Source organism: Lathyrus oleraceus, chromosome 5 (genome assembly GCF_024323335.1).
Source record: "Lathyrus oleraceus cultivar Zhongwan6 chromosome 5, CAAS_Psat_ZW6_1.0, whole genome shotgun sequence".
NCBI classification, from domain to species: domain Eukaryota; kingdom Viridiplantae; phylum Streptophyta; class Magnoliopsida; order Fabales; family Fabaceae; genus Lathyrus; species Lathyrus oleraceus.
This window is the reverse complement of record NC_066583.1, coordinates 497,325,808-497,343,327: the sequence shown is the minus strand read 5'-3', so window position 1 is coordinate 497,343,327 and position 17,520 is coordinate 497,325,808. Positions and strand designations below refer to the sequence as shown.

Sequence of the window (17,520 nt, the reverse complement as noted above, 5' to 3'; positions counted from 1 at the left end):
TCTCAACTTACAGGTTTAATAACAAGATTTTTTACAAAAGTAAAAGACATAAAGAAGTTAAAATCAATAGAGCGAGAGTTTGAGGTTTTAACTGGACAGTGTAAGTTAGGCATTAATTCTAGATCAGGGCGAGAGCAAGTTTTAGAGTTAATTAAATTCCGACCTTTTTCAAAAAGTATTTTTAAAGATTGAATGTGAGGACGAGAGTTAAGCATTTGGATTTGATTATATAACCTAAGTCAACAGAGCGAAAGTTTGAGATAAGGGTGTTTAAAATGGTCAGTATTTTCTTAAAAAGAGTTTCTGCAACTTTATTGCTTTCAAAATATGGTTTTTGACTTAATTATAAGTGACAGCAACATTAATATAAAATCATGGTTTATTCAACAGAGCGAGAGTTTGAGATAAAACCTTTAACCAATAAAGTTAACTGAAACGATTTATTTTAAAAAGCCAAGAAACCGACAAAGACTTGATTCCCTAGTTTTGACGAACTACATACCGATATCCGTTTTATTAATATTTAATCTAGATCTTAGTTTAGCTCTTAGTTTTTCCCCAAACAATCAAACATTTTCACCTTAGATTTACGTAGTAACCTTAGATAACGGTATATCGATTCATAAGTCCCTGTGGGATCGATATCTTTTAAAACTACGCGATAGAACTGTGCACTTGCAGTTTGTATCCCATTCTCGACTCACAGTTGAGCGATCAAGTTTTTGGCGCCGTTGCCGGGGACTTTTATTCAATCGATATCGTAACTCTTCCGTTACGCTGTAGAGACTAAGGTTTCTTTTTCTTCTATTCTTTCTTTCGTTGATTTGTATGCCACGCACTCGCTCACAAGGCGAACCGCTCTATTTACGAATCAACGATATCGAACTATATCTCCGAGTCTTACGACGAATTCGGGAATATCGTGCTGCAAACAATCTCCCTCCTATAGACCTTCCTGATTTCAAAAACATTTTTTCTTCGATACCCGAGATGGCAGAACCAGCTCGTGCTCTTAGAGATTACGCCGCTCCATCGCAAGATGAACCGCATTCAAGTATTGCTCCACCCGCAATCGAAGCAAACAACTTCGAACTCAAACCTTCGCTGTTGCAGGCTGTGCAACAGAACCAATTCTCTGGAAATCTTACCGAAGATCCAAACCTTCATTTATCCGTATTTGTTCAATACGCTGATACTGTTAAAGCTAATGGTGTCACTTCAGAGGCAATTCGACTTCGTCTTTTTCCTTTCTCATTAAGAGATAGCGCTAGAAGATGGCTTCAATCTCTTCCTTCCAACTCAGTCACCACATGGAACGAGTTGAAGAAAGTTTTTCTTGCCCGATATTTTCCGCCAAGCAAAACAGCTATGTTAAGAGCCCAGATAAACGGATTTAAACAGAAAGACAACGAGTCTCTTTTCGAAGCATGGGAAAGATACAAAGACATGATGAGACTTTGCCCACACCATGGTTTGGAAGACTGGTTAGTAATTCACACATTTTATAATGGTCTCTTATACAATACAAGGTTAACAATAGACGCCGCTGCAGGTGGTGCACTAATGAACAAACCTTATGCTGATGCTTACCAGCTTATCGAGAGCATGGCCCAAAACCACTATCAGTGGGGAACCGAACGAACAACGGTGGAAAAACCTCAACCGAAAACTGGCATGTACGAGATAAGTAACCTTGATCACGTTAATGCAAAAGTGGATGCTTTGGTCCAGAAAATTGAAAGTTTAAACGTATCACCTCCAGCCCCCGTGGTTGCTATAACTCAGAATTGCGAGGTCTGTGGAATCCAAGGCCACACTCCTGCGGAATGTCAACTCTTGACTGGAATCCAAGCAGAGCAAGTAAACTATGCTCAAGGAAGCCCCTATTCGAATACCTACAACCCAAATTGGAAGAACCATCCAAACTTTTCATATAAGAGTAATAATGCTTTATACGCACCTGGACAGTCCCCAAATCAAGCCCCATCTATACCTCCGGGATATCAGAAACCGAATCCTAACAATAATACCCCTAGAAAATCCAACTTGGAAATCATGATGGAAAACTTTATAGCTTCCCAACAACAAACCAATAAAGATTTCTTAAACCAGAACATACACACTGGTGAACAACTTAAACAACTAGCAAGCAAAGTAGATGCCTTGGCTACCCATAACAAAATGCTAGAAACACAAATATCTCAAGTAGCTCAACAACAAGCACCTACTGCTGCACCAACTGGTACATTCCCTGGACAGCCCCAACCTAATCCGAGAAGCCAAGCTCATGCAATTATATTAAGAAGTGGAACGGAGGTGGAAGGACCGTCTGATCCAAGGATAGAAAACCAAAACCCTAAGAAATCAACTGAGGAAAGTGAACCTAAGGAAAAGGAAGAGAGTAATAAGGAAACCCTAGAAAAGAAGGAACCTTATGTACCTCCACCACCTTATAAACCACCTATACCTTACCCTCAAAGGCTTGTTAAAACCAAAGATGTAGGCCAATTTAGAAAATTTGTTGATCTCCTTAAGCAATTAAACGTTACAATTCCGTTTACCGAAGCTATTACGCAGATGCCCTCATACGCTAAATTCTTAAAAGAAATTCTTTCTAATAAGAGGAAACTTGAGGATAGCGAAACCGTTACACTCCCTGCCGAATGTAGCGCTATAATCCAAAACATGCCTCCTAAACTCAAGGATCCGGGTAGTTTCTCTATACCCTGTCACATAGGAAAATTTGTCATCGACAAAGCTTTATGCGATTTAGGAGCCGGAATTAGCGTTATGCCCTTATCCATATGTAAGAAATTGGAAATGGGAGAATTAAGACCGACCAAAATGTCTGTGCAATTAGCAGATCGTTCCATCAAATATCCTGTAGGAATCCTTGAAAACGTTCCCGTACGCATAGGTCAGTTTTACATTCCCACTGACTTCACAATTATGGACATTAGAGAAGATGATACTACACCTATTATACTAGGAAGACCATTCTTAGCAACTGCCGGTGCAATCATAGACGTAAAACGAGGACGACTCACCTTCGAAGTAGGTGAAGAGAAAATTGAATTCATTCTTTCCCAATTCTTGAAAGCACCTGCAATAGAAGATACATGTTATTTCATGGATATCATCGATGAATGCATAAAAGAAGCAGAGTCAGGAGAAGACAAATCATCAGACTATCTTTTAGAGGACAAATCTAACCAATGTTTAGCAATAACACCGGACCCTACGCAGTGTCTTAACAAACCAACCCCTGATTTGAAAACACTTCCCAAAAATCTGAGATATGAATTCCTAGACTTAGAACTTGAACGACCTGTGATAGTTAATGCAGATCTAGGAAGACTCGAAACAGAAAAACTCCTACATATCTTAAGAAAATACCCAACCGCACTAGGATACCACATAACCGATCTTAAAGGAATAAGCCCTTCTATTTGTATGCACCACATCATGTTGGAAGAAGACGGTAAAACCTCTAGGGAACACCAGAGAAGACTAAATCCGATCCTAAGTGAGGTAGTAAAGAAAGAAATAACCAAGTTATTGGAAGCAGGTATTATATATCCTATATCTGATAGCAAATGGGTCAGTCCTGTACACGTTGTACCAAAGAAAGGAGGCATAACCGTTATTGAAAACGAAAAAGGAGAAACTATAACTAAACGAATCGAATCGGGATGGAGAATGTGCATTGATTATAGGAAACTAAACAAAGCAACCCGAAAAGATCATTTCCCTTTACCATTCATTGACCAAATGTTAGAACGATTAGCAAAACATTCTCATTTCTGTTATCTAGACGGTTATTCAGGCTTCTTTCAAATACCAATTCACCCTGATGACCAAGAAAAGACAACGTTCACATGCCCTTTTGGTACCTTCGCTTATAGACGAATGCCGTTTGGTCTGTGTAATGCCCCTGCAACTTTTCAAAGATGCATGATGGCGATTTTCGCCGACTTTCTCGAAAACATCATGGAAGTATTTATGGATGACTTTTCTGTATACGGACAAAGTTTCGAAGAATGCCTTGAAAACCTGGAAAGAGTTCTTGAGCGATGTGTAAAAGTAAACTTAGTACTTAATTGGGAAAAGTGCCACTTTATGGTACAAGAAGGAATTGTTTTAGGACACATCATCTCGAACAGAGGAATTGAAGTAGACAAAGCCAAAATAGAGGTAATCGAAAATCTTCAACCCCCAAGAACCGTGAGAGAAGTACGAAGCTTTTTAGGACACGCCGGTTTTTACCGATGATTCATCAAAGACTTCTCTAAGATAACTAAACCCTTAACCGGACTGTTAATGAAAGATGCTGAATTCATATTCGACGATAACTGTTTAAAAGCATTTCAAACTCTTAAACAAGCATTGATCTCAGCACCCATTATGCAGACACCAGACTGGAATGAACCATTCGAAATAATGTGCGATGCCAGTGATTATGCTGTAGGTGCTGTTCTAGGACAAAGAAAGGATAAAAAGCTCCACGTTATATATTACGCTAGCAGAACCCTGGATGAAGCACAGATGAATTATGCCACAACCGAGAAAGAACTCCTAGCGGTAGTATTTGCGCTAGATAAATTTCGTTCTTACTTGGTAGGAGCCAAAATAATAGTCTACACTGATCACGCTGCTATCAGGTACCTTTTAACAAAAAAAGATGCTAAACCTAGACTCCTAAGATGGATCTTGTTGCTCCAAGAATTCGACTTAGAAATCAAGGACAAGAAAGGAACTGAAAACGTAGTAGCATACCACCTCTCTAGACTTGAGAACCTTGAACCGGAAAGAACATCCATTAATGATGATTTCTCGTATGATAAACTCATAGCTACTTTGGAAGAGAACAACTCCGACATGCAAGTAGAAACCACTTTAGCTATATCTGTCACACCATGGTACGCTGATCTAGTCAATTATTTAGCTGCCGGAATAGTTCCACCTACTTTATCTTACCAGCAGAAGAAACGATTCTTCCACGACATAAAACACTACTTCTGGGATGATCCCTTACTTTTCAAAAGAGGCCCCGATGGAATTTTCCGTCGATGTATACCCGAAGAAGAGGTAGAAAATATAATCCAACACTGTCACTCCGCGCCTTATGGTGGACACACAAGTACATCCAAGACCTGCTCTAAAATCCTACAAGCTGGCTTTTATTGGCTAACTATATGGAAGGACGTACATGCGGCTATTAAGGAGTGTGACAGATGTCAACGCACGGGAAACATATCTAGACGCGACGAGATGCCACAAAAAGGTATTTTGGAAGTAGAGATTTTTGACGTGTGGGGGATAGACTTCATGGGACCCTTTCCATCCTCTTTCGGTAACAAATATATACTCGTGGCAGTTGACTACGTATCAAAGTGGATCGAAGCTATAGCTTCTCCAACAAATGACACCCGAGTAGTAACTAGACTCTTTAAAAATATAATATTTCCGAGATTTGGCATCCCAAGAATAGTAGTCAGTGATGGAGGATCGCACTTTATATCCAAGGTACTCGAAAAACTACTACTTAAATATGGAGTGAGACATAGGATAGCAACACCTTACCACCCTCAAACCAGTGGACAAGTGGAAGTATCTAACAGAGAAATCAAGCAAATACTAGAAAAAACGGTCGCCACTTCAAGGAAAGATTGGTCATTGAAATTACCAGAAGCTTTGTGGGCATACCGAACTGCTTATAAAACCCCCATAGGGACGACCCCATTTAAGCTCATTTATGGAAAATACTGTCACCTCCCGGTAGAATTAGAACATAAAGCCTATTGGGCTATTAGAAATTTAAATTTGAATTATAAAGCCGCCGGTGAAAAGAGAATCCTTGACATAAACGAATTAGAGGAACTCAGAAGAGACGCCTATGAAAATGCCAAAATCTATAAAGAAAGAACAAAACAATGGCATGACAAGCGTATATCAAGGAAAATCTTCAAGCAAGGCGACGCAGTACTTTTATTTAACTCCAGACTAAAGTTATTCCCGGGAAAACTACGATCCAGATGGTCAGGACCTTTTCATATCACTAAAATCTTTCCCAGTGGAGCGGTAGAAATAAAAGGACAATCTACAGAACCGTTCACCGTAAACGGGCAACGTCTGAAACACTATCACTATGCGGAAACCAACGAGGATTCGCAAATTCTACACTTAGACGAAATGCCCCCAGGACTCATAGACTATATTTAACAGTTTCTTTGTCGAGCTTGCGACATTTAAACAAAGCGCTTAGTGGGAGACAACCCACAAATTAATTTGTTATTTTATTATTTTATTATTATCATTTCCTTATTTCTTTCTTAATTATTCTTTTAATTTCCGTTCAATATTCATTCTTGATTTATTCAAATAAAAATATATATATATATATATATAATAATAATAATATTTTTTTCTTCTTTCGGCATTTGGCCAAATCCTGACTTAAACTCATGTTTTCTTTTCTCTAGTTAACACTAACCAGATGGGACTTTTTGATCGTATGGGTATCAAGTTCAGAGGAATGGCTCAGAAACAAAAGTTTGAAGAACTAGCCACTAGGGAGATGCTACCTAGTCTTTATGCTGATGATTGGGCGATGACTGCCCTTGGATTGAGACAGAGTGTCCTGTATCTGCTGAATCAGATAGGATGGGAGACATCCCCTATCCTAAGACATTTCACCACCTACCGGAGGCTCACACTAGAATTCCTTAGTTCATTAATCTATCTACCTAGCCATGGAAAAGGAATTAGCAGAGGTTTTATCCAGTTCAGAATGTTCAATATGGAGTACCAATTTAATATTAGAGACTTTACCAACCTTTTGGGTTTTCCTACCTCCTTTGATACATTCACTGTAAGCCAGGAAGAACTTTTTGAATATAGAGAGCTTGAACACTTTTGGGGTAAGCTGACTGGAAATGATGAGCCCGAAGAACATGAGTTTCTCTCTGGAAACATACATAACCCGGCTTTTCGCTATTTCCATAAGATCCTGACCCACACTTTATTTGGGAAGAAGCCAAATAGTACTTCAGTTTCACGTGATGAACTCTTCATCATATTTTGTGCTTCCCAGAACCGTCCAGTAAACGGTGCTACTTTTATGTTAGCTAATTTGGACCACCTTATCCAGGATGAGCGAGCACCCATTAGAATAGGCGGTTTGATAACCATGATAGGTAATGCTATTGGATTGCGTCAGCCTATGCTTGACCTGAACCCTTTTTGTGGCATTACTACTATGAGTATACCCTTCCTCTTCAACACTATGTTCATAGCAAACCTAGGGTCTGATGAGTTTGAGCTTATTATTGATAACCAGGTTCTCTGCCTATTCACCATGCCCGATCCTGGGACTAGTGTTCATAACCAAAGGAACTGGCTCTATAACCTGAATGAAACCCCAACTCCTGCTGGATCCACTGAATCCATCCAGGACTATGAGATTTGTGATGACTATGAGCACTATGTTGACCATATCTCCCATGCTGAATCTGACCCTCAGACACCTTCCGGCTACTATGATATTGATCCTCCTCCTCAGCCTGTCCTGACCGAAGAATCAGCCATGCCTGATCTCCGACATCATATGCCAGGAACAGATATTAAAACCGTCATTGAAGCCTTGATGCAAGAGCATCACGCCCTCAGGGAAGATTTCCACAACTTGAGGCATGAAGTCCTAGAATACATGAGCAGCACGGCAAGTCAGTTACGTATGTTGCGGCACCGTGTTAACTCTTTTGCTCCTCCGGCCAGAGATCCGAAGATAGATGGAATTTTGTTATTTCTTTCTAAGTTATTTAGTTTTAGGCTAGATTTTTCATTAATGTTATTTGAATTCATGTTCGCATTTATTTTCCTTTCATTTCATTGTTTTCCCTTCCTGTATTACATTATGTTAATTTTATTAAAGCTTTTATTTAATTTATGCAATGGCTATGTTCTCTACTGTTCTACTGTTACTCAGAATGAATTATTATTATGTGAAATAGAATAGCATGCAACACAAATTAATTAGCTAAATTAAATAGAACAATCTAAAAACCAAATAAAACAAAATAATCAAAATAAATTCATCTCCAGATTAATTATGTGAAGCGCTGCTGAATGCCCTGCCAAAAAGAACTGTGTGACGAGCGTCACACACTCCATGACGAACGGCACGCATAACTCCTGTTACGAACGTCACACCCTTGTGACGAGCGTAACGCCCCTCAGACATGTGAATGTTAGGGAGCCGTTGGAGACGAACGTTACACCCCTTACCTTTTTACATTCCCCATTCATTTTTCATTTACCACACTTAATTACTCTTCAACCACTTTTTCTTTCTATCTTCCAACCCTTCTCCTATAAATACCTACCAAAACCTCCTTCATTCACCACAAACAATTCTCTCATATCAAATATACAATTCTTTTCCACTCCAAATCACTCCTTCAAAATTCATCACAATGGCGGGAAATCAAAATTTCGGAAATATCATCTTCCGATCCGGAGATGACAACTATCAGCAAGAGCAATTCGAGCGCTTCCAGCAACGAGGCGTCGTTTCCACCAGGTACCCCGATTTACCTTGCTTGCAACAATTAGGCTTACTCCAAGGTATCGAGTGGATGCTCCGTAAAGCCGATTTAACCTTCCTTTGCACTCATAACCAACCCACCTACCCTTCCCTAACCTTAGAATTCCTAAGTTCTTACGACTACACCACTTCCGCCGGTGAAGACGAATTTCTAACCGGTACGGCAACCTTCCGTATGTTTAACACCGAGTACTCTCTAACCCAAAACCAATTGAGTACCATGCTACAATTTCCCACAGAAGGTCTGCTGCATGCCAGAATCCCTCCAACCTCAAACTGGAACACAGTTGGCGTTTTTGGCCTTTTTAAGAAAATTTCCGGTATAGATACCTACAACTGGGAAGAACTCCTTCTCTCCCACATCCATAACCCCACCATCCGTTATTTTCTCCGTATCCTGCAAAACACACTTTTTGGAAGACCAAACAACAGTAAGGTCAACTCAAAGGAGTTATTTTTCCTCCAGTGCGTTTTCGAACCGGATACTCAGGTAAACGCCGCCTCTTTTCTCTTTCATCATATCCGCACCTTATGTGCTAGAGGCCGGCAACCTTTTATAATTGGTGGATTAATCACCACCATCGCACTTGGCCTAAACCTAGGGGATAAACTCCAAACTTTAGAATCCCTACCTCCCCTGTCTATGGATATCAGCTATTGCCGCTCCAGCCGCCTGATTAAAAACAGAGTAGGCGGAGGCTATTATCTTATGGTGAACAACCAGGCAGTCCCAAGCGTTGTTCTACCAAATACTGGCCTCACTGATGTCACAAACCCCGACCGCCACCTCTATGATCTAAACGCTCCTGAAACCACCGAGCCTTCACAAACAAACCAGCAAACAGATGAGTTTGAAGAAATGGAACAAGGTGATCATCCGCCAACACAACAATCAGTCCCGCTCAACCCTTCCAGTAATGCAACCGGCCCATCCTCCCAACGTCGTCGACGAAGACGACCTGCGACCAACGACGACATTATGGATGCTATCGATGGTATGCAGGCACAGAATGCAGAGATGATGCAGATGATGCGTCAAATGCAACAGCAACAGGATGCTCGGAATGCCATAACCGACCAGCGGTTTACTGAGTTGTTTAGCAGGTTCGACAACTTAGACATACGTCAAAGATCACCAGGTCCAAGAACCAGAGGCGGAAGGCAGCCTTAGTTGTTATTTTCTTTGCATTTCCATTTTGTATTTCTTTCCCTTAAAACATTGAGGCCAATGTTTAGTTTAAGTATGGGGGGGAAACAATACTCTTTCCATTCTCATTTTTCAAATATGTACTCTCCCTTTCATTGTTATTTCCCTTTTTTCCCTATAAAAAAAAAAAATTTTATTTTAAGTTAAGTTCCTAAGTGTGAAAATTTTCTATTATCTATTCCCCTCAATTTTCCTGAGCCATAACAAAAATTTTAACACACCCAATAAGTATAAAGGTCGCTTACTTTATAAAATTTGAGTGAAATCAAAACAAAATCATTACCATAACAACGCTCTGAGAACCTCAATATGTTAGATCAGGATAAGTACCTATTATACCGATTCCTTGAACTTTTAGTTCTATGGCAACCCCAAGTAGTTTATACAGAAGTCAGCACCATCTTAATAGCAAACTACGTGGAGAGCCGATGAATATAAGTGAATGATCCCCAAAGTAACCTAAGATATATAAATATATCAAGAAATGCACTAATTAATTAGGTGATCCTTACCAGATCATTTAATCTAAAGGTTGCAGATCATGCAAAAGCACAATACGAAAGATCCATTATGAGTTGGTTCAGTAGGAATCTGGTACTGAACTTGGTAGGGCGGACTACGGTTCGATCCCCCGCAATTTGCAATGGACTGAATAATGAAGTTATCCGACTTATGTACCAGAACTTCTAGCTAAAAGCGGATCATAATCACTAACCGGTTACTCCACTATGTGCGCGAAAGGATAAAGGGCTTAATGTGATTTCGCTAGAATGAAAACGGGTAAAATAAGACTAAAGGAACCAGGATAGCTACCATAGGGTACTTGAACTGATTTGCATAAGGTAGGGTTATCTAAGTTGTAACGGTAGTTGTTGATGTCAAGATTAAACTCAAGTCCTCCTAAACAAAAATCCATTTGCAACCTAGTACGAATTGATGTGTGCTTTGAAATTTCATCTGGCTAAAACTTTTAACAAGTTCTACACTGAATTTTGCTTGAGGACAAGCAAAGATTTAAGTATGGGGGAGTTTGATAACACGAAATTATATCACATTTTAAGACTTAATTCAATTAGATTATATTATCATTTACTTTAGTTTATCTCATTTTATCAGATATTATGCAGCATTTCCTTGCTATTTATGTCAGGTATCCATTTTGAAGCAAAAGTGAAAAAGGGAAGAAAAGGAGGTGTAGAAAGGAGTAAAAAGGAAACAAATATCAAAGACCAAGCCCAGCCCAAAGAAAGCGCACGTTGTGCCTGTGACGGGCGTCACAAGGGTTGTGACGAGCGTCACACTAGAAGCACCCCTGTGACGAGCGTCACACATGGTGTGACGAGCGTCACACCATTCCACTAGCTTTTTGGCGCAAGTCACGCCCTCAGAAGAATTGAAGAGACGTTGAGAGAGTTCGTGTCCTATGACCACGCCGTGTATTTAGCCATGCTGAAGACTCGTGGGAAACAAAAAGCAGTTAGAAGCACCACTATAAATAGCTACATTAGAAACCTAAAAGGGTCCGCTTCCGCTCCCCTCTTTTGCCGTCTACACTGCCGAAGCTTTTCCAACCTTCTGTTTTAGCTTTTGCTTATTTTTCTTTTCCAGCATTGTTTATTTTATTTATTTCTTTTGCAAGCTTTACATTCTTTTTCCCTTGCAAATTTACCTTTCCCGTTTTAGCTTTTAGATATTTTTCGCATAATAGTTTCTACACCGGAAACTATTGTGCAACTTTATACCAGATTTAACCTTACGTTATATTCCAGTTTTATTTCCTTGATTTAATTTACTGTTTAATTGAAGAATCCAAGAACAAATCCTACCGGCTTGTGGTGGAGTGTTCAAGACCATTGTATTACGCATTCAGGTTCTTTAATCGTTATTTAATTTTTAATGTTTTATTCTATTGTTTATTCATATTACCTGCCTGAAATGAGTCTGTTTATGCATGATATAAATTCTTACTTATTTAGCATGTCTGGCTAATTTGCCTAGGTATCGGTATGTAAAGTAAGCAGAATAAGGGATCAAGACTGAGTCGGTCTATCTAAACTTAAAATCAAAATCAATCTTTTTACGGTCTCAACTTACAGGTTTAATAACAAGATTTTTTACAAAAGTAAAAGACATAAAGAAGTTAAAATCAATAGAGCGAGAGTTTGAGGTTTTAACTGGACAGTGTAAGTTAGGCATTAATTCTAGATCAGGGCGAGAGCAAGTTTTAGAGTTAATTAAATTCCGACCTTTTTCGAAAAGTATTTTTAAAGATTGAATGTGAGGACGAGAGTTAAGCATTTGGATTTGATTATATAACCTAAGTCAACAGAGCGAAAGTTTGAGATAAGGGTGTTTAAAATGGTCAGTATTTTCTTAAAAAGAGTTTCTGCAACTTTATTGCTTTCAAAATATGGTTTTTGACTTAATTATAAGTGACAACAACATTAATATAAAATCATGGTTTATTCAACAGAGCGAGAGTTTGAGATAAAACCTTTAACCAATAAAGTTAACTGAAACGATTTATTTTAAAAAGCCAAGAAACCGACAAAGACTTGATTCCCTAGTTTTGACGAACTACATACCGATATCCGTTTTATTAATATTTAATCTAGATCTTAGTTTAGCTCTTAGTTTTTCCCCAAACAATCAAACATTTTCACCTTAGATTTACGTAGTAACCTTAGATAACGGTATATCGATTCATAAGTCCCTGTGGGATCGATATCTTTTAAAACTACGCGATAGAACTGTGCACTTGCAGTTTGTATCCCATTCTCGACTCACAGTCGAGCGATCAAGTATATAAGCTAAATTTGCTAAAAACTAAGAGGGGGTTATCCAATTAACCATCTACGGCATACCACTTGGAGAAAAACGGATTTGAAAACGGGTATGAAGGAATCACGGAATACACGACTACCAATAAAAATACTCTTTGTTCTTTTTCATTGAGTTAGCTTAGGGAAACAAACAGAATAGACCCACCCCATTGTCTACCAAATCCATTTTATTTTTATTTTTATTTTGAAAAACCATACTCTCCATATCAGTAATGTAAAAAAGAAAATGAAAATAAGGATAGCAAAAAACGAAGGGTGGTCTCTTTTTTCATTTTGTTTTGGGTACTGTTCATCTCTTTCCAAATCATAACCCCACCTTTCGCCTACCATTTTCAACCGTAGCTCTCTCAACCTCTCCCTTTTCCTTTTTTCAGCGAGAACCACACTGCTACAGCCGCCACCACCACTCAAAACTGCATCACCACCGTTGTTTCTTTTCCTCACTTCACAACCCAACACACCACCATACCTCATCTTCAAGTAATCTACACTAAACTGTCGGCCAAACTTATGTTAGTATCATCTGCCACCGTTCGTGTAGCATCATCACAACTCAACAACATTTTCGCACATTGAACATATCTTCAAACTCAACATCGACTCCAAGCAGTAACACGACACAACAAGGATTTAAGTTCTGTTTCAGTTGGTATTTCTTGCTTTCTTGTGGTCTAATGTCTCTCTTTGGTAGTGTTTCACTCTGTTTCATTCTTTTAATCAATGGTTATGTTAGTTTTTGTGTGCTGCTAATACATTATTGTAACGTGTGGTAGTGTGTGTTTTATTTGGTTACATTGTTTTCTTTCTTCTTCTTTTTTTCTTCTTTTTATCTTTCTATTTATCTTATTAGTAGTATAAAGCTTATGTTAGATTTATTTTCTTTTCTTTCTTGGGCTTAATGTTGAATTAGATTAAAGCTCATTTAGATCTTTCTATTTACACCTTATGTTGGAGTTTTATATATTTTTTCTTTTTTTGTTGCTTTAAATCACATTTCTCATCTCGATTACGATGGTTGCTATTTTGTTGTAACAATAATAGTGCATGTGTGAGTTGTTTAGGCGATTTACTTCATTGTGTTAAAAATCGAATTTTTAATCTGTGGATCCCATATTTTCATGTTGTTATTCCGCTGGATTTTCATCGATATATTGATGGTATTTCGTCGTGTTATGTCCCTTGCATACAATGTTTCATTTGTTGTCCATACGCACAAACCGGCTTTGAGCACATTCCTTAGAGTTTTGCATGCATTTCTTGACTTTTCGCTAATTTTGAATGACGTTTGTGAGGTTTACTTAATCACAGTTTGGTAGCGTTTACTTTGCCATTGTGTGAATTAAGTCTTAATTTACTAATTTATTTGTTGAGTGTTTGGGTTCATTTCTATTCCATGCCATCTTGCAATAATATGTTTCATGTTAGTAGTTATTTTGATTCATGATAACATACAACGAACCAACTTTGTTGCGTTTAAATCGAATTTGAACTCTACTTCCAGTTGCTTTCCACGTCCTTGCGTTATGTGACATTGATTCACGTACTCGCATCATGATATTGATCAGTGAACGTTTCATTTTTGTTTTACCTCTTTCGATTTAATTAAGATGGACATTGTTGTGCATATGTCGTGTGTGTCACTATCTCCCACATTTTGGCTTGCTCTTGGATCTTCTTACAATGATATCTTTTTATGCACGTACACTTATTTTCTTGCATTTTCTTGACTGGGTTTTGCTTTAATCGTTTTCATGATCTCATATCCCCATTCAACAAAATATACCCCCACTTTTATGATGTGCAATAATTTTATCGCTTTATTTTTGTTTCTTTATTATTTAAGTAGTTTCTAACACAAGAATAAAATCAAACCCTTTTACAAAAAGAACAAAAATAAAAACTAGATCCAATGTCGAGTACTTTTCTTAAAGACCGAACCATTTCAACCCCTTATTTTCAAACCATTTCTACCATTTCCAATTTCCCAAACGTTTCATCTTCAACCATTTTCAAACTCTCTAACCTTTTAGTCAAACCTTTTTTGCAATTTTTAATCAAATACTTGATCCAACGTCAAGTTATTTTCCAATCAAAAATCAAAAATCAAAAATCAAAAATCAAAAACTCCTAAAAGACATCTTAACAAACAAGCGCAAGCTTGACGATCCTAAACCATTAGAATGCAACACAATTGTTGAGAACAAATTAGCCAAGAAGCAGAAAGATCCTGGAAGCTTTTCTATACCATGTGTTCTAAGAAGACATGTTATTGACAAAGCACTACTAGGTTTAGGCGCAAATGCAAGTTTGATGCCTTTAGCTATCTGCAATAGATTAAACCTAGGAGATATGCAACCAACTAGGATGTCCCTTCAACTAGCTGATCGATCAGTTAAGTACTCAATCAATATATTAGAAGATATTCCAGTTAGGATTGGTCAACTTTATATTCCAATAGACTTTGTCGTAATGGACATCAAAGAAGATGAAGATATCCATATTCTTCTAGGTAGATGATCGGTCACCATTTTACTTGATTTTCATCATGTTCTCGGCCAAAATTCATCAATGTGGTAACCCTTTATTTTGAGTTTTAGTGTTTGAATTTTAAGTATTTCATAGTTGAGTAGATTTATGCTTATTTTGCTTTTGGTGTTAATTTAAGTTTTTAGATGCGTTTGATGTCGTTTCCATGGTATTGTGCATGTTTCAGAAGTAGTTGAAGAGTCGGAAGTGCCAAGGCAACAGTGAAAGAGTGAAAGAAAAAGAAATAAAAAATAGAAGGAAATTCCTGGAGCCAAACACGGCCCGTGTCTCCTGACACGGCCCGTGCTGCAAGAAGACCTTTCTCCCATACAAAAACCAGGGGCCTGACACGGCCGGCCGTGTTGCTTGGCACGGCCCGTGTCAGCAAGTCTGAAGGAAAATCAAAAAATAAAATAATTGAAGAGCCAACACGGCCGGCCGTGTTGCCTGGCACGGCCCGTGTTGGCAGGTGCGCTGAAGTTTCTAATTTCTTGTTTTCACTCATGTAAGTGATCCCGGAGGGCATTTTTGACTTTTTGGCCTGGCTGTAATGTGTACCACACTATTTAGACCTAATGGAAGGAAAAACAAAAGGGGAAAAAAAAGAAAAGAGAACGAGAGAATCAAGATTTTTGGAGAACGGAGATCATCAAAGGCGGAAGCAATTGAAGATCGAAGCTATCTAATCTCTTGTAATGTCTAATCTTATATTTGTACCTTTTATGAATATTATCATGAGCTAAACCCCCCCCCCCCCCCCCAATGCTAGGGGGTGTCCCTGAATTGCTTTTGTAATGAACCTTTTTCCTACAATGTTATGAATGTCTATGTTTTTATGAAATCAATTTGTTATAGCACGAGTGTAATGCTTGCCGTATTGGAAAATTAGGTATTGATTTGGAGGTAAAGGAGGTCTGACAAATCCCTTTATCACTATGTGTATAACAACATCACTAATTTCTCTTAGGAATGAGGATCTAATAGTGATGATGGGAAATTCTTGATATTCATACATGGGATTAATATTCTTTTGAATGGCTAAGGAATTAGGATTTAAAATTGAATGTTAATGATTTCTGGCTAAGGAATTAGGGGAAACTACTCTTGAGAATCATATTGAATCATTCTAACATAGATGTCATAAAATAAGGATTAAGTTTATTTCAGAGCAATTCATACACCCCGGACCTAGCATGCTCAACTTTTCTGCATTCAAAATTCTCTATTTTATTTCCTTTATATTTTACAAAGCAAATTCACTCTTCACTTACCAACCTAAGGTTATTTTGTTTAATTGAATCATTATCAACACTAATAGTTCCTACGCAGTCCTCGAGATTGATACTCAGGATAATTCCTTTTATTATTACATCGGTAAAATAGTACACTTCCTATTTTCCCGATCAAGTTTTTGGCGCCATTGTCGGGGACTGCCAAACTATCTATTAATAATTATTCAATTGGAATTTTGTTGCTCTGCAACTAAAATTTTACTTTATTTTATTTGTTTATTTCACTTTGTCTATCCTAACAACTGTCTAATAGTTTATGCGAGGTAAGGCCTCAGCTGAATTTCTTTTTGACGCAGAACCAGAACGATCGTTGCGAGCACGAATCAGAAAGGCCAGACACGACAGACTGGAAGCGCCAGAAGAATTGCTGATAGTTTCTGATTCCGAGAAAGAGGGAACCGTTTCAATTCATTCGGAACACTCTGATTCTGAAAATTTGGATACCGAGCCTGAAACTATGGCAGCTACCCCACCTCCTGTGGAGAGACTATTAGGTGATTACGGGGGAGCTAATGCTCCGCTTGGAAGGATGACAATAGTGAATCAACCAGTCAATGTTGCCCACTTTCAACTTCACCCCTCAACGATACGGCAACTTGAAAGGAGACCTTTCTCAGGAAAAATTAACGAAGATGCCAACAAGCATTTGCAAAGGTTTCTGACTATGACTACGTCGTTAAAGATTGAGGGGCATTCTGAGGAAGCTAAGAAGCTGGTCATGTTTCCGTTTACATTGTCAGAAGATGCTGAAGAGTGGTTCTACTCTTTACCTGCTGGAAGCATCACAACTTGGCAACAGATGGAGACAACTTTTCTCAACGAGTACTTTCCGGCCTCTGTGTACATCCAAAAGAGGTACGACATAGTGAATTTTAAACAGAAGGAAGGAGAGTCACTTGGAGATGCGTATAAAAGGTTTAAACGATTGTTGGTTGCATGTCCTACTCATAATATGGATGCAACGGAGCAAATGCAGAATTTTGTGAATGGTCTTCGGCTGAAGACTAAGCAACTCATTAACACAACAGCTGGTGGCTCAACCAACTT

At 38.4% G+C, this 17,520-nt stretch overlaps 1 pseudogene; it reads right to left on the bottom strand.

Annotated features, from left to right (window-relative positions):
• Positions 1-1,375: 1,375 nt before the first annotated feature.
• On the bottom strand, positions 1,376-1,475 carry LOC127089302 (uncharacterized; annotated as a pseudogene).
• Positions 1,476-17,520: the final 16,045 nt, after the last annotated feature.